A 24467-nucleotide genomic window follows, 5' to 3' on the forward strand; every position below is an offset into this window, starting at 1 on the left:
GCAGGGCTGGGATGATTGAACTGAGACCACAATGTCCCAGTCATATGCCCGGGGCTGGGCCCCTGTGACGACTTAGGATCCAACAGACTTTGGGGGAAAGGCTATCAGGACTTTTTGTTTCTCTTTCTTGCATCCGGTCACTTGATAGGGAAGTGGCTTCTTCTCTGTCTTATGAAATACGGGATTGTTTTGCAACCACAAACCCGCAAGTTGGTGGCTCAACAGAATGAACATAAGAGGGAAGGAATTTGACTTCCTTTTTGGCCTTTTCAGGGGAAGTTGTGTCCTCCTGGTCTACAGTGTCTGCCATTGCAGGAGGGACAGCAACACCTCCTGCCTGTAGGTCTGGGTGCACCCCACAGGGTTGGTCCCTCCTCATCCATCCAGACCCCCCCAGTACCATACTGGAGCAGCTGATGGTCTTTACTCCAGACAGCTGCTCCCTTCCACCCCCCACCTGGAGCCAGGTGCACCTCAGCTGCACCTGCTCTGGCTTGGCCAGTGATGTACACAGAGCTCCTTTGGCAGTAATGAAGGGTTAATGAAACAGGGAAAGTCTCTTGCACCGATGGATGTGGGAGAAGGGAACAGATGGATTCTGGCACTGAGGCTGTGTGGGACACATGGCAGCCTGTCCAGGCGTCCTACTCCGAAGGTGGCAGTGTTTGTAGGCTCCCTGCCCTCCTGTGAACTGCAGGCAGCACATCCTGTTCCCTCTGTGTCTGGAATCTCTGCCACAACTGGCCCCTGCAGGAAAAACAGGGAAGTCTCAGGGCTGGGTAGGTGAGGGTTATATGGGTGTAAACCAGGGGGAAAGGCAATGCTGAACTTCTTCCAGACCCTTTTCTACGCTTTTGTTTCTTCCCTCTTCTGCCTCTTTTGTCTCTCTTGGAGATTCCATGGGCCAGGAGTTTTGGAAGCAGGGTGCCCTATGGCCTCTTCCTGTTCTGGGCACCTCCTCTGGCCCCCTTTCCTGTCTAACCACCCTTTGCCTCCCCTGGCCTCAAGTGAATCTTTGCACTGATGCCTTGGTATTTTAGCTTTTTATATTTTTCATATATTTGTAACCCTGCAATTCTTTCGTGTATAACTCCAAACCCCATATACAGTGCTAACTGCTGCTTTCCCATTTTGGGCAGACACAATAATTCCTCTCCAGGCTGGGAATCAAGGACACCTCCCTGCCTCAGGCCCCAAGAGATGGAAACAAGAGTGAGTTGCGGGGAGACAAACTTGGGGTAAATGACTTCATTTCCTGAAGCTGCAATTGGAAGATTAACACCCAATATGCAAATGGACCAAACTTATAAAAGTATGAAAACCCATTGTCCATTTTGGGTGTAGTCCCTGGGGAGCTTCTCTGCCCAAAATGCACTTGAAGGCCCTTGAATAAACATAACCACTAATTATTCCCTTAGTGTTGTCTGGCCTCTGTTTTCAGGTAGTCCCAAAAAGGCATCAGCCTCTCCTTTTAAAGGGGAGCCTCCTTTAAGGCCCCTTTGTCTCCACAGCCCCCACTGGCCATGCCAAACTGCTCTGGGCTCAGCAGTGCCCAGGGGAGAGCAAGCCCTGGCCATTCTGTGGCTCTGGCCTGGCTCACACTGTCCAGGATGATGCCCTCCCATGGGCACACTGGAATCCTTGCTCCCTTCTCCAGAGCCTTTTCTCACATCCCTCAGCCTGAGACCAACCCCTGGGTGCACATCCAGAGCATGGGACCATGTGTTATAGATATCAATATAATATTGGCTTTCACATTCATAGACTAGGTTTTTGCATCACAAGTATTTTGATATAGTATAATTTATACTTACTTTTAACGGCTTTTAAATAATATAATCTGTCAATTTATGTATACACTGTATAGTTTATATGAATAGTAGGGTGATAAATATATTGTAGGCTTTAGCAAAATGTTAAAATAGAGACTGAAATACCTCTATGTAACTGTAACTATATTAGCAAAATTGTACTCATGTCAATAGAAAATAATTGTTACAAAGCAAAAAAAAAAAAAAAAAATGGTGAGACAAAGCAGATGGAATCCTCCAGATGTTAGGGGGGAGTAGTAGAAAGATGTAGGTTTGATAAGCAGCATCTAGAAATAAAAAGTTTCGATCTTGGAATGGGCCAAATTGGGATGATTCCAGGAATGGAACTTGAATAAGGTTTTATTGTGGGAACTTACACTTGGTTACGTAAGCCAAGCTCAGTGCACTAGCGCTACCTGCAGGTCACACCTCGATCATTGATGAAGACCAAGAGCTTTCATCAGAAAAAAGACGGTCAAAAGGATGAGAGTCCCCTAACCCATTAGTAGAGCATGTGCAACACAAGATAGTGATGTAGATTTTAGGAATAGAAACTAGGAGGAGATTTCCAGAAAATTCTGTATGAATATGTATTAGCATATAGTATATAAGTGGGATTTTTGGCCTTGATTGTTTGGTACATGAGGAAGGGCGAGTCCCTCCTCGTACCCCAGGTCGGTTTTGCTTATGCTTTATAGGAACCTCAATTATACTAAATTACTCACTGCCAAATTTTGCATATACTTAAATATATGTATTTAATATACCTTGGTTCTATTCATTTATATACAATTGTTACTATTTAAAAAATTGTTGCCGAATTTAATCTTGTTGTCTGATAAATTGGACAAATAGAATGACATTCATAACAGTAACCGACTTAGAAAATGGTGTAAAGCAATTATTTTTGGTATATCTGCGGATTGGCCACTCCAAGTGATAAGATAACAGTGACAGAAACTAGAGCATAAGCATCCAGGAAGGATTTATCAACTCCTTGCTATCAAAGAGTATGAAACAAGAAGATAAAAACACAGGAAGAAATAAAGTATATTGACCTAATCCACAGCATGTCCTGCAGACCAGTCAGAAGTTAAAATCAAACAACAGAGTTCCTAGAACATCAAAAACTCAAAAGAATGTTTGAATAATGTATAAACTCATGAGTATGCATGTACCCCAGCAATGTAACAGAATATAGAGAACGACGCTTTACATTAAAAGTGTGTTCTTTGGCTAATCGCAAAAAACACCCCAGCATTGGATATGTTTGTCCCTGGTTTTTTCCTTTGTTAAACTTTTAAAATTCTAAATCATGAACTTTGTTTTTCACACATGGAAAGAGCTTTCCCCCTCCATCTCCACTGTTAGGAGCTGCCTGATCCAGCAGCCTGAGAGAGAGGAGGCTGCCACAGCTCCGAGCAGTTGTGGAGCCCACAGAGGACAGGTGGGGTCACACATGGACACAGACAGTCCCATGGGTCTGGACAGGCACACGGGGCCTTCCACAAACAGCACCGACAGGATGTGCCCCTATTGTATCCCTGCAAGCACATTTGAGCTTAAATATCAAAAGCTTTCATGAACAATGTACTGTCAGAGTCCTACCACCATAAACGTTTCTACAGGGGGTATGGAAAGATGTGGCTGGAGACAATTCCTCATATCTACTTAAGCAGCTCCAAAGAACTCCCCTGTGACCTGGGCATCACCCTCAGCTACAGCTACATCTTCCTTTACTGCCCAAAGGTGGCTCCTCAGCAGCTGCATTGCCTGCAAGACAAGGCTGCTGCAAGTCTTAACTCATCAGCAAGTGAAATGTCACTGACAGGAATCAACATCCCCAGCATTCCTGATCCCAGCCAGTTCTGCCCTTTCTGCCACTGGACGTTCTCACGTTAGAATCACAGGATATGCTGACTTGGAAGGGACCCATCAGGATCTTCGAGGCAAACTCCTGGCTACAGTGCAAATATGTGAAACAGTAGGTTCTCTTTTTGTTTTGGCCCTGAAGGAAACTATTGCCACATAATATTTCCCTTTCAGTCATCTACCTTCCCAAGTTTAATTCTGCAGCCTCGGGTCACTGGCTAGAGCAAAAGTGTGTCCATACTAGAAAAACAGGAAAGGATAAAGAAACATAAGCTGTTTCCAATCATGCAAATAACACAAGAAACCACCCCTGGTGCCAAAATCCAGCTGCTGTTGCAGTGCTCCCAGTCAGCAAAGCAGACTCCAGCAATGATCTTCTACCTGTTCCTTGGTGGGACCATCCTGTTTGTAACACCTGAGTCCATGTCCCCCCAGAGCCCTGCACGCCTTGGCTGTCACTTCCTGCTTGGATTCTCCCTGGTGTCACGATCTGCTATTAATGCAGAGCGGGGGTCGTGATGGTTCTTTTGATCTCAAAGGTGCAAACAGGCAAAATGCAGGGGACAAAATCAGTTTATTCAACAACAGAAAATCAGTTTAGTCAACAACAGCAATGCATTTCATCAAATGCCAACAATTCAGTTACGGTAAAGGGGAGAGGTACAGGATAAGGAAAGGGGAAGGAAAGGAAGGGATGGGAAAATAGCTACCAACAGACAAGACGGGCGTCCTCACGGGTCATCCTATAGACGAGTCTTCGTCCGTGGGGAGATCTCAGGGGTCTTCATCAGTGGAGAGATCACAAAGGGTCTTTTCCAGAGGGTCGCTCCTATATAGTCCTTCTCCAAAGCGAGTGGCCTCTGGCCAAGAGGTGGGAAGATTTATGGACCATTGTGTGGTGCTGCAGGAGACAGGTACGGACAAGCAGTCCTCAGTTGGTACAACACAACCTCTGGTTGGTGCCATGACAGCACAGTCCAGTGAACACAATACACCAACACACAGTCACAAGCATCCACCTTGGCCAGGCCAGTAAACCATTGCTCAGAGTCAGCCTGGGTGGGGTCCTCGAGGTCTCCTTGCGACGGTCGGGAGGCAAAATCGAGGGGAACTTCCAACCGACCCTTACACCCTGTGACTCACCATCGTCGTCAAGAGTACCCCTTTCTAGAGTTGTAGTGAAGTCTTCAGTTGTGGTGTCTTCAGGACTCGTCCCCGTTGGTAGCATATCCCAGAAAAAACAGAGACAGGAGAGTAGGAAAGAGATAAGGGACAGGATAAGGAAAAGGAGAAAAGGGAAAACAAAACAGATTAATTATGTTCAATTTTGTTGATTGCTAACGTCTTCAAACAATTTGTTCAATTTTTGATTAGAAATAAATCAATTTTTAAAGCAAGTTTTTGATCTCAATTCTTTAAATTTTTTCAGTATTGATTAGAAATAAAGCAAGTTTTTGATTAAACAATTCTTTGTTCAATTTTTGATTAGAAATAAATCAATTTTTAAAGCAAGTTTTTGATTAAACAATTCTTATTTAAAAAAAAAAAGGAAAATATTCATTTTTTATTTTATCTGAAACCTTGTGTCAATAACCCTGGGGATGTCAACAGTAGCCGATCTGGATACATCTGTCACAGATGCCAATTGTGTTAATCGTTTCGTTATTCTCCAAGTCATGATGTATAGAATTGCTGACAAAACAAAACCAATTAAAACTAAAATCAAGAGAACAATGGTGGGATGACACAATTTGTTCAGGATACCAGTAGCAGTAGGTGACCACCCAAATAGAGTATCCCACCACCTGTGTTCAGCATCTGCCTTTACTCTTTCTAAAACACGATGTATTTTTTCCACATTGTCATGAACAGCTATTAGAGTTTTCTGTCCGTTTTTCTTGATCCTCTCCAAAATTTCGATCAGATCTTGGTGGAGCAACAATTGCTTCACCAGAGAGAGGTTCATTCCAATTGGAGTGGGCAATAGATGGTGGATCAGTGTGTAATTTGACTGCAAAAGATGGTGAGAAGTAACTGGGGCTACATAGGAAAAATCACATCCTGAAATCCTAGTAAAGTTGCAGACACAAAAGTTTGAATGATTTTTAGTATTCAGTACCAAATTTTCTATAAAAACACTATCACAAGCAGTTCTAAAGCATGCACATCCATTGCCTATATATACTAATACAGTTTCAAGAATCTCATTTGGATGGATTTCAAAGTTACAAACATTCTGTTCTGTGTCCAAGCAGATATCTTGAGCTCTGATTGCATTACTTTCACAGATAAACCCTTGTTGTTCCCGGACAATGCAAGTTTCCAAATTGACAGTTTGCCACTTCCCACCAATTTGAGGGGCCCATTCCCTGTGCTCGAAAGGATAGAGAATAGCTCCATCATGGTTCAACCCTAATGCAATGATGGGGAATATTGAATGCACTGAAGCATTACGAATCGTCAGTACAAAGGCTGTGGCAATGCTTGTGCTGGGATCATAGGTAAAATTTACTAAGTTCCACCAGGACTGGAATTCTTTTTCAAAATCAGTGGCACTGTCCCAGACTATTTTTCGGATTTCAGTGGGAAAAGTGCCTTCCTCACCTTCTCTTATAATTAAAGCAGCAACTGACTGCATCCACAACTGGGCCTGGATACAACTGAGAGCCAAAGAGATGTTATTTTGAGTAGCACCAAGTGCATCGATTATCAATTTGTGGTCATTTACGTTTACCTTTTCCCAACTTGGTAATATGTTTGATAACAACCATTGTTGGGCTCCCAAAGCTGTTAAGGCTGTTTGTAGGGGCCGTTGTAATTTGGTTACATCTCCAGCTGTGGTAGCCAATTTATTCATTAGTACTTCCGAATCGATGCTATTCAAAATTCCCAATCCTGTTCCCACAGCACCGGTTATGTCTCTTGCCATTCGTTTTTTAGCAGGATTTCGTTTCCGCAGCCAGGTTGTCCATCCCTCAAAAGAAGTTTGCAGAAAGGGTGAACAAGCTGGTTGGACTTCTGAGACATTATTTTGCATCAATAATTTGATTTGTTTGAGAGACCATGCCGGATTAAACAATATTTGTTGTTGGCCAGTTTTTCTAATTACATAAGGTCCAAATTGAAAAATTGTAGGGCTTAGCACAACCGGTGGTTGGGTAGTAGGGGTTACAACATTAACATCAAGCTCTCCCCAGTATTTTGTATCATTTTTCCCACACATGATTTTATAGGAAAATTGTACAGCAGTTAGGTTTAGCCAACAGTCTTGATTTTGGGGCTTGCAATATAAAGTCCGGCCATGAGATCCTATGCCATAACTGTATGCAGGTTCGGTGAGGGATCCAGTTGCTAATTTACAAGTTATTGCGACATTATCACCTTGTGTCACCAAGAAAGGAGGGAAAACCTTGTTTTTGTCATCTAACACTAGGGGGGTACTTACACCACGGTATATAACTACGGCGGTTAGCGTGGGTTTTTCTATAGCATTTATTCTGAATTTATAGGTCAGGCCTTTCAAGCTGGACTCATCTGTTGTGTTATTCTGCCAGGAGCATGTTACATAGGTTGGTCTGGTTAAAGTAAAGTTATGCCAGCAGTCTGTAAGTTCATCTTCACAAAGCTTTGTAACTTCAACGTTGTTGGTGTCAGGGTCCAGGGTATAGTTACCAACCTTCCTTTGGCGACAGCACAGTATTAGGGGAGCTTGTTTTTTACATGTCCATGCTGTTGTGGGGCAGAGACTCGCTGTGATGTTAGGGTGCAAACTACTGGTTATATCTGATTTTATGTAATTCCCGGTGATTGTAATGGTGGTGGCTTTCTCCTGAAGGGATTTTTCCACTTTTCTGCATCCTACCTTGATTTCTTCACCAATTATTCCTGTTAGTACCCTAGCCCAGTCCTTTTTGTCCCAACCCCAGTCACTTGAACGATATACCTCAGAATCATGCAGTACTACGGTCGCAAGGCTTGGGTGACGATCTCTGGGGTAGGGTCCTAGAGCACTGGTATGCCTGATGGAAGCTTCAGACCACGGCCACTGGGCCGAGTTTTGGCCATGGTGTGGTGGTAGGATACAGAAAAATATCAAAAAGATGATCATGGTTCGTCCAGTCCCCATGTCCCTCGGTGGTCTTCTGTGAAAGCAAACATAACAGAGTCTGCCACCAAAAGGCAGGAGGTCAAAATGATGGAACAATCCAACGGGTACTTATCCGATGCTCTTTTCCCAGAGCATTGGTGGCTACCCATGCATATTTATTTAGAGGAGTTTTTAGTACTAGTGGTACTTCTCCTACAGTAGGGAGGTTTACCAAAACAGGTTGCCCAGGATAATGGACTGGATTTTTGGAATCATTAGGTCCCTGTAGTGCAGGAATGATGCTTGGGGCTTTTAGACAAAAAGCAGTTATTTTGGGACACCCGTTTACCCCCCATCTATCATTTATACCTTTTACAGCTTGCCATAATCGAAGGTCCCAACCTCCCTCATGTGGCTTTAGGAGTCGCTTTAGAAGACCATTGGTCCTTTCTACAATCCCGTTGGCTTGAGGATAATAGGGGGTGTGAAAAGTCCACTTTATTCCTTCTTCCCTTGCCCATTCCTGTACTACTTTAGCAGTAAAGTGGGACCCATTGTCAGATTGAATCTCCTGCGGCTTTGGAAATGTTCCAAACCATTCTCGCAATGCCTTAACAGTATTTTCTCCTGTAGCTCTATTAAAGGCTTCAGCTTGAACTAGCCCTGAAATTATTTCCACTCCCACCAGCACGAAGTGTTTACCACCAGACTTCTTAAAGGGGCCGATATAATCTACCTGCCATGCATCCCATAGGCCTTTACCTTTCCTTAAGTGCAAAGGGTCTCTTCCAAAGGATGCCTTTCTAGTCGTCTGCGGCATTGCTCACAAGCTGATATGCATGTTTTACACATTTCCCTGGTGACAGGCCAGCCACGAGCAAGGGCTTCTTTGTATAAATCTTTGGCACCTGTGTGTTGTCTTTTTATATGCAACCATTCTAACAGATGTTCCCAATCTTCTGTAATTTGTTCCTTTTTCAGGGGACTTAGTCTTGCTAACTCATCAGCGGCATTATTCCATTCACCAGCTAAATTTCCATCTGTCTGATGGGAAGCCACCCACCCCACAGCAAAGTTCCCGTGACTTGCTATATCTAGAATTTCTTGCCATTTTTCCTTGTGCCATACTGGGATTCTGTTGACTTCCCAATCATTTTGCTGCCAGAAAGGAAGCCACTCTGTACATCCTTTAAACACAGCATAGGAGTCAGTGTAAATACAAACAAGAGAGGTATTATGCGCCTCCTGCTTGAAAACACTCCAAACGGCAATCAGTTCACCAACCTGAGCGCTACCTTCTCCCTCAGTAATAATTCGTTCACCAGATGAAGTATGAAGGGCTACTGCTCTGTATTTCCACACTTTTCCCTCTCGTTTGGCAGAGGCATCAGTAAACCAGGAATTCACTGATTGTTCAGGGGAGAAAGGAGGGGCCACTTTAATTACTGAGGCAGGTTTATCGTGGCTGTTAGCCAAATTCTCAGTTTCTTGTATAGCCAGACTTTTTGCAGCTCCTTCTGTTACAGAGAAGATGTTACAGTAATGTTCTATCTGGGCATACCACTTCCTGACTGAGGATCTCTGGGCCACCCCGTCAGGGGGAGGGGTCCCGCTGGTGACTGCTTTGATAACTTTGAAGGGGCCTCTTAATACAATTGGTTGCTGACGTGTAATTTTTTCCACTTCTATGAGAGCTATACTAACAACAAAAAGCCCCTTTTCCCAGGTAGTGTATCTTTTTTCGGCATCTTTAAAACCACGAGAATAAAAACCAACCGGCCTTGTAGGGCCTTCTGGACCCCGTTGCCATATGTGCACTGATAGCCCCGAGGTAGCAAATCCCCATTCTACCTGGAAAGGATCTGTGGGATGAATAGGGCCTAGGGCTTGATGTGCAGTTGCTTCGAAAATCAGAAGTTGTAGTGCTTCCTCCTGAGAAGGGGTCCAATCCCATTTTACTTTTTTCCTCAGCAAGTCATAAAGGGGTCTGGCAATAATTGAAAAATCAGGGATGTGTTTTCTCCAAAACACTAATAATCCCAGAGCTTGTTGAAGCTCTTTCCTGGATCCGGGCATTTTAATTTGATCCAGAGAAGTTAGGGTATCCGGTGGAATACATGTCATGCCTCCTTTCCACCAAATCCCTAAAAACTTCACTTCCTGTGAGGGTTTTTGAATTTTTTCTGGGGGAATTTGTAAGTCAAGGCTTTCCAGATGAGAGATTATTTTCTGTTGGGTATCCCCCACTACTTCTATTTCATCCCCTCCCACCAGAATATCATCAATGTATTGATAGACAGCTACATTGTCAGGTTTGGGTATCTTTTCTAATTCCTGTGCTAAAGCATGGTGGGCTAGAGTAGGGGAGTGTTTATAGCCTTGAGGAAGCCTAGTGAAGGTGTATTGCTGTCCTTCCCAGGTGAAGGCAAAACGGTCCATGTCCTCTGGTTGTATAGGTATCATAAAGAACATGTCTTTGACATCTATAGTTGCCATGATTGTATGAGCCTTCTCCTGAATTGAAGTTATAAGTTCAGCTAAATTTGGGACAGCTGCTGTGAGAGGATCTGTGTTTGCATTTAGTCTGCGAAAATCTACTGTCAGCTTCCACTTTCCGTTAGGTTTACGGACTGGCCACACTGGGGAGTTAAAGGGAGAATGAGTGTCAATTATCACTCCCTGATCTCTCAGGTCCTGAATAACTGGCTTGATTCCTTCTTTGGCACCAGTGGGAAGTGGGTATTGTTTCACATTAGTAATTTTACTGAAAGGTAAGGAGGGTGCGGTTTGGAGCAGATTAATATTAAAACGTGGTGTGCCAAAAGACCAGAGACAACCCTCCTCATCTTCCCACTGCCTCCCAGCGAGGACATCCATTCCTAATAAATCATTTGGAATATCCCCAATTACAATTTTAATAAGTAACAAATTCTCTTCTCCAGGTAGTAGGATTTTTATCAGAGCTATATCCATAGCTTCGGTGGTCCCCAAGGACCGACCCTTACACCTGGTGAAGATGGAAGTCTTAATCACAGACTCTAAACACATGCAGAAACATCTTCAGACAAACTGAGCATGAAACAAACTCTCTGTACCTGCCCACCTGCCTGTTTGCATGCCATCACCTGAGCGTGCAGCCGTGTCTTCCAGAGGCCAGGCCAGAGAGCAGCAAGAACCAGTCTGAAGCAGACTTCCCACAAAGGTGGCTTTAAAATTTCAGGGCAGACTTCACATTGTCTTAGACCTGCCTCTGCTGAAGAGAAGCAGCAAACTTGGGCTCCCAAGACACGCAGCATCAACCCACAGTTCACTGAAGTACACCCAAACTTCAACACAGTGCAACGTTGACTATAATTTGTGCTGCAGACATTGTTAGATTTTGACCATTAAGCTAAGCCACAAACGGTTTTTTACCTATCACACAAATTTTAGAATTTTGGTTAAAAAAGTTAGAAACTTGGAAAATAGTGCTGTTCAAAAAGACAAATGCAAAGAAATTCCTAAGATTAAATTTTAAAAACATTTTCTTTAAATGAAATTATTGTATTTTTTTGGTTAATTTTTCACACTTTAAACTTTGCATTAATTCAAATACTGTGATGAAAGCATCGTCTTGAATTATAAAATAGTAAAATGTTCTTGAAAATATCAACAGGAAAACATTCTTTTCCACCTGAGTTGTTTCAGATTAGTTTACATTAATAAGAACTGATTCTTTCTTACAAGCAGGTTTTATTGGTTTCCAAGTGGACCTGCATTTTCAAAAAGAGAAAAAAAGATAAAAATTATAATTTCAGACTTGTTTTGGGTTCTACTTCCTTTTCTTATGATCTGCCTATTTTTGCCTTTCATTTTCAGTTCCAATTTTTCAAATTTTGCCTGAATTCTGAGAGCCAAGATGCTGGAGAATAAATGTCTAATTAGATCCCTTCCTCCCTGGCCCTCATCTCTGAACACTAGTGCTTGTCCTGGCTGTGCTACATCCAGAGAGAACTCCAAGGAAGACTTTGCTCCAGACATGCGAAACTGTTCCAAAGAGCCCGGGAGGTGCCTCAGCTTGCTCTGTTCACCCCTCAGCCCAGCACATGAGAAAAAACAGGGAAGAGAAGGGTCAGTTTTATTGCACCTATCAAGGGAAGGACTCATTTTATGCTCCTTCTGTCAGGGCAACAACTGAGCCCCACACATGATCCTCGGTGGGATGGCTGAGAGAATCAAATGGCCAAAGTGAAGAAAAACCCCTTGTGGTTTAAGATAAAGTGGTTTCATAAGGGAAGCAAAAGCTGCACATGCAAGCAAAGTAAAGCAAGGGATTCATTCCCCACTTGTCGCTGGCAGGTTCAGCCATCCCCGGGACAGTGCGGCTCCATCACGGTACCAGTGGCTCGAGAAGACAATGCCATCACCCAAACATCCCCTTCCTCGTCCCCAGCATTCCGGTGAGCACAGTGCCATCCTCTGGCACAGCAGCTGTGTCCTGTAGCTGTGCCCAAGACAGAGACACAGCACTCTATGATCCATGTGACAAAAAGCCTCTTTATTGCTCTGACTTCACCTTAAATACCCCTTTTAATGTTCCCGGGTAAGTGCCTGTGATTGGCTCCAAGTTCAGGCTGCTCATCTCTCTCACCAATAGCTCTCTGCAGCTTGGGCTGGAACTCATTGGGTCACATCCTTGTCCAATTCTGTCCTATCTCTGTTCTCTGGGGGCCTGTCTATTAGGCCAGGCTGCTTCTCTTATCAGTGGCCAGATTAACTGCCCAGTACAAGCCAGCTTGCCCTGTGACAGTGTCCCACTGTCCCTCAGTGCTCCTGGCACCGCTGCCGGATCCATCCCCATCCCTGCAGAGGGGAACATGGAGCAGAGGCCCCTGGCTATCTGCAGCCCCACCACAGCTCTGAGGGTCACAGGGATGCAGGTCCTGGAGGAGTGTGAATCTGCCTGGAGAGGGGTCGAAGCTGTGGAGCACTGAGCTGCACACCCTCACTCTCAGGAGGAGGAGCAAGGCCAAAGAAGGAAGAGGTGAGGAGGCTTTCCTGAAGAGGTGTCTCACTCCATCCCCTGACATTTGTCCTACGTTTGCCCCAAGTCACCATGTCCTACAGGTTCTTTCTTCACACATTCCAAGTGTTCTCATGTCTTTGTGGTCTTTTGCCTGCAGTCTGCAGTCCAAGTAGCCTCAATGTGGTGTCCTTGTGATGTAGTGTGGTCCCCACATGGTCTGTAACAGTCTGTGGGGCTGAAATTTGTCTTATGTGATCTGTACGGTGATCTCCATATGGTCCCATGATCCATATACAGGCCTTTCATCCAGGACAGTTCAGGTGTTTCTGCAGGCCAGTCTTAGGCAAGAGACCAGGGCCTGATGACCCTGGGCCCATAGCAGCATCCCTACATATTACATACTACATCCCTGTAGCCATATCTCCATGTATTCCCATAGCACATCCCTATATGTGTATCCACATCTATTCCCATACCTCATCCATGCATCCACAGTCCCATATCCCTGCCCCATAGCCAAGCTCCCTACCCGGTCTCCCCTGCCACCTTTCATGTCTCCTTGCTCATCCCCTGCCTCTATTAAAAAAAAAAAAAAAAGTGGGACACATATTGAGAAAGTAAGAAAATTACAGCCTGGAAAATATTCCAGGCTGGAGCTTTTCAGATCTGTTCCCAGCCGATGAGCTGGTCCAGCTCAAGGCTAGGGAGAATTTCTCCCAGGGTGATAATTTGGTCAAAATAAGAAGGAATTAATAACAAAGATAGAACACCTGTTGTGGTGAGTGACCAGGCCCTGGGAATGGGGTGTCTTCTCTCTGAACCAATCACCTTTTCTCTACTCTTGGAATTGCGAGTCATGCTATAAAACCAAGTGTGTTTCTGAATAAACTTGTCTCTTTCTTCCTGTCATGAAAGACGACCATGTAGCTGTGCATCTTATTTCCGCCGCACTTAAAGGGTTAAAACTCCTTTCCACGGCTACATAAAAAAACCACATTTCTCCATCTGTGCGTGTGCAACGGGGAATTGAGACTCCTGGTCCGGGAGGCGGGACCAGGGCGGGCGGGAGCTCCGAGCAGTTGTCAGGGCTCTCTTTGCAGTGCCCATCATGGCCCTCAAGCAACCAAAGGCATGAGTGGGTCTGGGGCTGTCGCTGGTGTCAGTGGGGTTTGTGCGGGGACACAGCGCATGGCTGCAGCATTCTGGGGGTCACAGGGGGCTGTTGGGGTGGTGGGGAGAACGGAAGGGTGAGTGAGGGAGGTGGAGCCTGTGGTGGTCAGGGCTCACAGAGAGGGGTTTTTGGGGGCTGCTGGATGTCTTGGGTTTGACTGGGAGAGAAAATTTTCTCCCCAGAAGCTGCTCCAGCGCTGTGTTTGGGATTCAGAGTGAGAACAACATTGGTAACACACTATTGGAGCCCTGCTGAGCTCACTCTAAGCCAAAGACTTTTCAGTGTCCCATGCTCTGCCAGCAAGAGAGGAGCATGGCCAGGAGACCCGACCTCGACGGGCCAGAGGGATATTCTGGACCACAGAACCTCTTGCCCAGTACAGAAACTGGGAGGGCTTGGCCAGGAGCCATTGATTGCTGCTGGGGGATGGGTGGGGCATTGATCAGTGAATGATGAGAGACGATTGGGCATTGCTGGTTTCTCTACGTTTTATTCCATTCTCTCTTCTTTTCATTGCTGGCAGAGCATGGGACACTGAAAAGTCCTTGACTGGACTCCAACTCAAACATCAGTGTGCAACCAGCACTGTTCTCACTCTAAATCCCAAACACAGCCCTGGACTCACTTCTGGGAAAAAAATTAACTCTCTCCCAACCAAAACCAGGGCACTGGAGCATCCCAGGAAGAGATGGGGGTTTGGAGAAATGTGGTTGTCGTCCTTGGGGGTGGTTGTTTCAGTGGGTCCTGGAAGGAGATGGGGTCCTTGACCCTTTCCAAGGAGAGGCACATCCTGTGGGATCCAAGGAAGACATAGAGGGGTCCTGGTTACAGAGCCTCCCCCACATCTTCTCTTCCTCTCTCTGCTTTACAGGGAGACCTGCCAGCGGGCTCCCATCTTCCTTGACGACCTGCACAGCATCCTGCAGAAGTACCCGGATGGGGAGCAGGTCCTCATGGTCAGACCCCAGGGGACACACGTGTCTGGGATCTGCTGCCCAGCAGGGCAGAGTTACTGCAGGCAGTGGAGCTGGTCCCTGTCCAGCACCAGCCCCAGGACCTTGGTGCCCAGCTGGGAGAGAGGGTCAATTCTCTTCTTAGGGCCTGGGAGGCCCAGGTGACTGGGCACTGATCCCTAGTTCCAGGAGCTGGTGCAGAACACGGATGATGCTGGCGCTAACGAGGTGCGTTTGTGTCTGATGAGAATTCTGTGGGAAGTCGACATCACTGCAGGGGGACTGGAGGGCACCCAGGGTGAGAGGCACTGAGGGCACTGCAAGAAACCAGATGGAGCCTGGAGTGGCACTGGCTGGTGCTGGGAGGGACTGGGGGAACTGGAACTGGTGAGGGGTTCTGGGATGTGCTGGGGGCACTGAGGGTACAGGGAGGACTCAGGGGTACTGAGGGGAGTTTTGTGGGACTGGAGCTTGTGAGAACACTGAGTGTGAATAACAATTCCCCCTCCATATCCCAATTCCCCCCTAACCCATGGATGGTGCTGACTGCCAAGCTCAGCTCTCCTGGCCTAACATGACGCCAAGATGTCACCCCAGGGCTGGACAGGGATTCAGCACCCAGGGGTGTCCCACAAGCAGGAGGATCCCCACACTGTGAGGCACTTCAGCTTGGGCTTCACTTCTGTCTACCACCTCGGCAGTGAGCGGCACTGGAAGCCTCAGCTGGGACTGAACTGGGGATGTGGGTTTTACTGGAGGTACTGAACTACAGGTGCTGGGGAGAACAGGGAGGCACTGGGGATTCACAAAATGGAGGGCTGTGTCCAAAGTGAGGAACCCTGAAGTACCAGGAGGCTGGGGGAAGGCTGGCTGGCAATGGAGGGCAGGGCTAGGGGGACATACTGAGGGAGGACTGGTGAATTGGGTTTAAGCGTTGGATCATGTGAGGCACCGTGGGGATAAACCTGAGGCCATTGGGTGGGCATTTGGGGCACTGATGGGTTAGGATGATCTGGGAAGGCACTGGTGTCCATGTCATCTCTGTGGCTTCGTGGTTCCCATGTCTCCAGACCTGCCAGGTGTGCTGAGCCTCCCATATGTGGGGGTGATGGACCCTGAATGCCAGGTGCTGCCTGGTGCTGGCAAGCGCTGGGACATCTCTGAAACCCAGGACCTTCCTGGCCTTTTCGAACCCTTCTGGGCCAGGCTGAAAGCTGTGGACAGCACCATGCCTCAGCCCAGGGCACCCTCTTCTGCTTCCCCCTTCGCCCCAACCCTCGGAAATTGCTGCAGGGGTCTCTGATACTGAGTGCACCTGCAACCTCATACAAACCTGCCTCACAGAGGCCGCTCTTGCCTTCCTCTCCCTCTGCCATGTCTGCCGTGTGGCCCTGCACAGTGTGGCCCCTGATGGGGTCCTGACACTCATGGGAACACTTGTGGCATCCCCTCAGCCTGTCCCTGTCCCGGTGCCATCCAGGGAGCTGTCCCTGGAGATGCTGCCAGACAGGGCCACCTCTGCAGAGGATACCACACCGCTGGCCACACTGCAGCAAAAAGAGATCAGAGACTTGGAGGCCCTGGGGATCCCCCAAGTTGGGCAGCCATCGAACAGCTCTCAGCCTGTGAGGAGGAATCCAGGACCATGTGGCACCATCTGTTTTTGGTGTGTCAGGGTGATGAGGAGTTGCTGGAACTGTTTCACCAGAACACACAGGCAGGACTGCATCCTCCACCTCCCATGGCTGGTGTGGCCCTTCCACTTGCCCCTGCCAAAGATAGCAAGTGGGTGCCATGTCTGAATGCTGAGAAGGGGAAAGTTTTCTGCCACTTTCCCATGCTGGTCATCTTAGGGCTGCCAATCCACCTGCATGGGGCCTTCAGCGTCCTCTCAAATCACAAGGGGCTGTGGGACCCAGTGAAGCAGGGCAAGTGGAACCGGGTGCTGCTCCACATTGCCATGCTAATGGCCTGGCTCCAGGCACTCTACCATCTCTGTGCCATGCACAAGGCAGGCAAGTTGAAGAACTTTGTGTATCATCTCATCTGGCCAGACATTAGCATTGCCTGTTACCCCTTTACAGACTTGCCATGATTGGTTTCTACCAGGCTGTGGCAGCCAGGAGTGGCCCGAGGCTCTTTTCCTCTGGCACTCCTGGTGCTTACTGCATGACATCCACTTCCTGCACCAGGCTGTGGAGACACGCCCTAAGCTGGGTACTATAGCACAGTGAGTCTTTGCCACTACCTGTGGCATCCCCTGCCCCAAAGTGCCTCATCCCCTGTTGGCTGTGACCTTCCCTGGGAAGGTGCAGGGCCTCAGGAAGGTGTTGGATGCTAGAATCTCTGACTGGAACCACTTTGTCTGTGAGCTTGTGCTTCTTCCAAACTTGACAAACCTCCCTGCTGTTGACCAGAACCTGCTGCTTCTCCATGCACTGGATATGTCTCATGAGGATGTGGACAAAGTACTGCAGAAGACAGTGCCCTGCATCCCTGTCACCCCTCATGGCCACCTGCAGTTCATCAATCACCTGGTACATCCCAGAGGCTGTGCTGCCCCTTTATACCACCCTGAGGATGAGTGCTTTCCCACTGGGAATGCCTTCCTTTCCCTGGAGAGATAAAGCCAACTGGAGAGGAGGCTGGGCATGGTGAAGAACACCATGGCCCTGCCAGACCTGCTGGAGAGGGCAAAGACCTTGCAACTTGTCTGGACCAAGAATCGTGCCCAGGGCTGCCAGAGGGCTGCCTGCATCCTTGAGTTACTTCAGGATGCAGTGAAGAAGAGAGCAAACAATACCCTGTGGGCCACTTTCCAGACTGTGCCCTTCCTCCCTGCTGCACTGCCCACTGGTGACCACGTGCTGCTGCCAGCTCTACCATCACCTCCATGCCCTGCTAGTGGTCATCCATCCTATCTTGTCTCCTAAAGCGCTGAGGAAAAACTTCAGCCTCTCCAAGAAGGTATCATCGTTTTTGGGGCTGGACCAGCAGATACCATCAGCTCCAGTCCTTAAGTTGCAGGCACTCAGCCATAGCTCCAGCACTCTCCCTTTGGAGACCCTGCAGGACAGCAACAACTGCTGCTACAAGAACCTGAACATGCTGCTCTGGGAACATCGCTCCAGCTGGGATGAGGTGGCTTCTGCAGTGGCCCAAGGGGAGCCCTTCATCTTGGTGGGCTCCCGTTTTGCGCCAGTCACAGCTGTGGCCGAGACACTGTCATTAGAGGCTGTCCCATACCTCAGCTCCAAGAGCAGCACAAGGCCTGCAGAGAGCTCTGGGAGCGTGTGGGGCTGTGCCACACGTTCACCTGGGATGATTATGCCTGAGTGCTCTACACCCTGGCAGAGACACATGCTGGACAGCCGCTGCCTGCATCAGAGCTGGATCTGACCCTGTGGCTGGTGTCCTGTGGCTTGATAGAAGATGGCAACCAGCCAGATGCCTGCCAGACCCAGCAGCTCTTTCTGCCTGATGAGGAGGGCATTTTGCACCCACAGGACAAGCTCCACTTCAATGATGCACCATGGATGCTGTTGGACAGAGATGTCCTGCTGTGCCATAAACAGCTGTCCTGAGATGCAGCCCTGTGCTGTGGGGTGGCCACCACATGCCACCAAGCACTGCAGAGGAGCAAACTCATCACTGATCACCTGAGCCTCTGGGTGCCCGTGAAGATTTGCCAACACGGCTGAAGAACATCCTTGAAGGAGCACTCGGCACCTGCCCCTGATATGGTGAAGGAGGTGCTCCAGAATGTGGACGATGCTGGTGCGGGGCTTGTGTGCTTCATGAGGGACCGCTGGCAGCATCCAGCGAAGGCCACTTTTAGTGAGAAATGGAACATCCTGCAGAGCCCTGCCCTCTGCATCTACAGTAACACTTCCTTCCAGCAGCAGGACATTGAAAGCATTCAACATCTGGGGGTGCGTGGCAAGCAAGATCAGCACGATGTCACAGGCAAATAGGGGCTTGGCTTTGACACTGTTGTCAGGAAAATTAATCCACAAACACCAGAGGTTTATGTCCAAAAAGGAGACAGAGGAGTCCTTTGTGCTTTATTCGAATAAAGGGAGAGGCCATGGGACATTCCCCTGGGATCTCTCAAATTTTTGGATGACGCAGCCTCCTTTTTATCCTATTTTCCCAGCTGCATTTCCCTCTCTCTTTCCCCATTGGCTGAGGTACTTGAGAGGCACAGACTTCCCGGAACGCCTGATACCTGAAATTCCCCTCTAATGTATAACCCTCCCTTTTAATTTTTAATTCTTATAGAATTCATAGTTTTCCCCCCGTTGCTTCTTTCATCTTTTGATATCCAATTTCATTTATCAACAGCCCTACAGTTTGTTTGTAAAGGCAAATATCTCTTTCCATTCATCAATCAGTGGAATCCATCCCATCGTTTCTTTTATCTCTCAGTGCTAGCCTTATCTACAGGCTGATCCACAACTCATTTGTAAAGACAAATTCAACATTCCTCCCACTGTCTACCACTTTACTGACTGCCCAGCTTTCCTGACCAAAGACAGTACCCTTTGTGTCTTTGATTCTCATCTCTACTACATGCCCACAGCCACAGCTGAGAAGCCTGGTAGCACGTTTGCTGTTGATACTGAATTCACAAAGAATTTTCCAGGCATTTGACACCTTCCTACCATCCTTCTTCAACCTGAAACAGGGCGTCCTTTTCTGGCTGCCACTCCACACTGCAGCTGAGGCTCTGATATGGTCATGCGAGATCAAGACCTCGTGAGCATGAAAGAAGCACTGGTTAAAGAAGATGAGGACTTGATGCTCTTCCTTAGCATGTCCACACCGTGGTCTTCTGAGATCCCTCAAGTTGGGAAAGAATTAATGGAGGAGCTGTGAGTGACCACAGAGCTCACGACTGGTGATGCAAAGCAGGATTTTCAAGCAAGATTAAGCCAAGCTATGGATGGGAACAGCCCCACCCCTCTCTCCTATACCATGAAAGTCAAAAATAGCAGGGCCAAGACCACAGGTTTGTGGAGGGTGATCTCCCAAACTGAGATGCAGGGCGGGACTGAGGAGTTTAAATGGCTGCCCTACGGGGCTGTGGCTGCCCGCCTGGAGCCTCTGAACCGAGTCACGGACAGAGCCTTCTGCACCCTTGTTGGGGGTTGAATTTCCCTCTTTTCCTTCTGTGGAATTTTTCCCGTTGTTATGATAAGTATTTGGAGCTACACCCAGGAGCTCGGATAGCTAAGTCAACAGTTTCTCTCGAAGGGGGGAGGCGAAGGGGCAACGCCGGAAAAGGAGAGGTGGGGTAGGGGCTGCTCTCTGTCTCTCTCGCTGGTCTGGCTCGGAGAAGCTAGAAACTCGGCTCTGCCACGCTGGCGCCGGGAGCTGCCTTCCTTGGCTGTGGGATCCCACAACCTCCCTGCTCAAACGTTCTCCCGCATCTCCTACTGACTCCAGCACATCCTTTTGGATCATCAGGACTGACACTGCCCTGGAACCTGTGAGTAGTGTCTCCCCTCCGCTCTTCCCATCTGGGACACAGACGCAATTCACCGCAGCGCCCCTCCAGACACGTGAGATCACCACGTCTCCTCCCTGCTCACCAGGGGCTGGCAGGCAGCACCAGAACTGTAACTGGACCTCAGAGGAAAGGTGTCCACAACCGAGAGAACTGTTTGCTGGATTTTCTGCTCGGTTGCTGTTGATCTAGCAGTTATTGTTGTGTTTTGTTTCTCTTGTTATCTATATCTAGATCTCTATATCTCTATATCTATATATATATAGATCTCTATATCTCTATATCTATATATATCTCAGTAAAGAACTGTTATTCCTACCCCCATATCTTCTCCTGAGAGCCCTTTAATTTCAAAATCATAGTAGAGTGAAGGGGGGGGGGTTATAATCTCCTTTACAAAAAAAAAAAGAGGCCCCTGTATCTTTTGGCAGATACCTGTCTTTCAAACCAAGACAACCCTCCCACTGCCCTTGATCACTGGGCTGCCTGTGCACATCAATGCCAACTTCTCTGTGGGTGTGGCCAGGGCAGTCTCAGCTGGAACAAAGGCTGTACAGAGGCAACCTGGAATGATTTCTTGCTCTGGTGCTTGGTGGAACTTCCTCTATACTGCTACTTTTTCACCAGGCAGTGGAAAGACCTGGGGCCGGAAAAGCTTCAGTATAGGTCCCTGAAACTTTGCCAGCAGCACCTGATCTCCCACGTCCTCCAGTTTTTCCCTGTTATGAAAAGAGTGCTACTTATCTTTCAGGACATGGTGAGAGAGGTCTACAAGCGCCTCAGGCATGCATGCCTGCCCCTGATGCCTGTGTACCATGAGAAATCACCTGGCAGCACGGTGACAATAACCTGGGCATCTCCAGGTGGAGGGGACATGCTAACAGAGCCATACTTCCTCGAGGAGATGCCTGGCCCAGAAGTCCAGAAAGTGCTGCAGCAACTGAACATGAAACTGGTTCCAGCATTCACCCACCTGCAGCAGATCCATGAGGAGTTCGTTGAAGCCCACATGAACTCTGTTGTCTTAGGGCCGGCCTCTCTCCAGTGCTTCCTCAAGGCCCTGGCTCTGCCTGTGCCCTGCAAGCTGGCTAAGACCCCCCTGAGGACCCCACAGAGCTGCTTCTACCCGCTGCAATACTTAGCACGATGGAGCAGGCACTCCCAAGGTACTTCCAAGGACTGGGACAAGGCAGAACTGGAAGGCCTGCCATTGCTGGCCACAGAAGATGGTTTTCCAAATGCTTTCAGCATCCACCACCACCCCATTTTCAAGAACTCCTTTGCCCACGTCTTCCCCAAGCACAGCCACCACTTTGCCCAAAAGTGTATTCCTGCATGGATTCCACCTTGCTTTGTGAAGGAGCTTGGCCTCCCAGAGGCCACAGCACTCATCCAGGAGGCATTGGGTCAGTTGGAGTGGACCACAGAGGGGGAAAAGTGGCTCAAGGGGCTGTGAATCTTTGTCAGTGCAATCCCCACCAGGACCTCAGACATGAACACAGAGCCATTCATGGATCATCTCCAGGATATGGCAGTGCTGCCTATTCAGGGGAGTAAGACAGACTCGAAGCACCTACTGCGACTATCCTCCCTCTCCAGGGTTCTTTTTGAGTGTCACTCCGAAGTGGAAAAGGTGCTGCACAAACCGGGCATCCCTGTGCTCCAGCAATCCCTGCTGCCCTGTGGTTTTGCGCGCTGTTGCCTGAAGCCAAGGGCACTGCACGTCACAGATCCCAGGTGTGTAGTGGCCCATCTGGCAGACACAAGAGCTGATCTCTGCTGGGGGGGTTTAGGGGAGCAGGACATGACAGCCCTGCTGAGCTTTGTCCTGAAGGGAAAGTTGGATTCACATGCACTGGAGCAGCTCCAGCACTTGCGTCTCTTCCGGAAGTTTTGGGGGGGGCTATGTAGCTGTGGCTCCCTTCCACAAGGTGCTGCTGCTCCACAGACAGTTCCTGGGAGTGCCCTAGCATGCCCAAGCGCTGTATGACCTGGACAAAGGCATGCTGTTTCTCACAACAAGCCCAATCCACGAATGGCTGGCCAAGCGTTTGAAGTGGAAGTTCACAGATGATGATCAAGAGCTCTTCATGACTGTGGTGCTTCCCTGCTGTCCCAGTTCACATGGCAAAACCTCATGGAAGCTGTATGTTTATTCTTTGTGCTGCAACCCATCTGTGACACTCAGAGCATGGAGGCCATTGTGGCAGCTTTTCAGGAGGTGGCCTTTATAATGCCAGATGCCCACAGAGCACTGCACCTGTCCTCCTACCTCTACCATGACATGCCCTCCTTCCACACCCTGCAGCTCCAAAACTGCTTTGTGCCTAAATCTTTCTTTAAGGAGCTATGTTCCAATTGGAAAGCTGTGGATTTCCTCCTTAAGGTAGGTGTCTGCACCAGCCTCTATGTAGAGGATTTTGTGGCACTGGCTGAGGAGATAGAGCATGAAGCCACTTGGGCTACTCGCCATGCTGCAGAACTGCTGGGCCGACAGCAGGAGATGCTCAAGAAACTTGCAATCCTGTTGGGAAATCCTGAGTCAGAGGATTTCCTGAGGAAAATTGCCTCAATCCAATTTCTGCCTCAACTGGATATCCCTCCAGACTTGATGAACCTGCACCCTCCTTTTGCAGACTGCACTAAGGCCATGGCTCTGAAAGGCAGCGTTTCTGTAGACACACACATTTAGAGAGCTAGAGAATTACAGGTTGGAAATTCATTTTCAGGCCTGGATTTCTCCTGACTCTCAGGTCCATTCCCAGGCTGACAAGCTGACTACAGCTTCAGTTAGGGAGGAAGTCTCCTGAGGTGATAATATGGTGAAAAACAGTGGAATTCATAATAAAGATTAACAACTAGTGTCTTTCCCGTGAGATACATCCTGAGGTACTGTCCTAAGGATGTTTTTCCCAATTGTCCAATGAACTACTGTCCTGTCATAGCTGCACATAACACACTTTAAATCCGGGCTGTCTGTACAATAAAGTTGGCCTTTCTTCCCTAAAGAGGTCCGTGTGTGTTGCTGTCCTTTCTCTCTCTTTTTAGCACAGTAGTGACACACACAGGAGGGGCCCTCTAAGCTCAGGAGACACTTCTGCACTGGGAGGGTGGCTGAGCACTGGGGCAGGTGCCCAGGGAGGTGGTGGAGTCTCCATGGCTGGAGAGACTCAAATGCCACATGGACACATCCTGGACAGCTGGCTCTGGCTGGCGCTGGTGAAGCAGGGGGTGGGCAAGGTGACCTCCAGAGGTGCCTCCAGCCTCCCCCAGCCTGAGATTCTGTGCCTCTGAGAAAAGTCAGATTGCAGTTTCCTAAGGACAAATGAAAAAGTTCCAGACATGGTAGGCTTCTCCTGCCCTCACCAAAGTGGTTCATGACATGAGTTTCCTTTCTGCAGGTTCCTCCCTGGAGTGATGATGCCCCTCAAGGTCACTCCTTGAAGCTGAGAGAAATGTTTGCCCATGGTCATTGGTTTGGGTGAGTAGCATCAATCTTTCATTCAGAATTCTTTTTGCTGGCTTGGATAGAATGACTTCAATGCTGCTTCAAATATAATGCAGCATCCCAGAACTTATAGTTCTCTGTAATGGTAGTAATTCTGATCAAGATCTTTGAGTTTAATCATGGTCATAATAAACTCTTTATTTTTCTGTAAATATGTCCTTCATCCTATGGAACATAGTTGTATAAAGGTTCAATTACACCTATACTATCCATTAAACATAAACTACTGACTAAATCTAAGACTTCATCCAGATGATCCACGGCGCTTCTCTGAGAACTGTAGGAAGTCAGGAGGTCCTTTCTGCACTCAGACGTCACTTTCTGTGACTCAGTGGGAGTGTCTCCTGCCTGCTCCCTGCACAGGTCTCCAGGTCGTCCTGTCAGTGTCTGGCCAGCTGTGACTGCAGCAGGGACACCTGGAAGAGGCACAAGGCCCGGCTCAGACAAGCCCACGCTGGCAGGAGCATCCACAGCCCCACGGTACCGGCTGTCGGGGCAGACACAGCCTCCAACTCCAGCCCTCTCCAACACTCTGCCCTTGGGCAAGGGGA

General features: G+C 48.2%; 1 pseudogene; it reads left to right on the plus strand.

The window, feature by feature from the left end:
- The first annotated feature begins 13963 nt into the window (after nt 1–13963).
- On the plus strand, nt 13964–23100 carry LOC148221774 (sacsin-like; annotated as a pseudogene).
- The last annotated feature ends 1367 nt before the right edge of the window (nt 23101–24467 follow it).

The sequence above is a fragment of the Sturnus vulgaris genome, chromosome 17 (genome assembly GCF_052056855.1).
Source record: "Sturnus vulgaris isolate bStuVul1 chromosome 17, bStuVul1.hap1, whole genome shotgun sequence".
Classification (NCBI taxonomy): Eukaryota; Metazoa; Chordata; class Aves; order Passeriformes; family Sturnidae; genus Sturnus; species Sturnus vulgaris.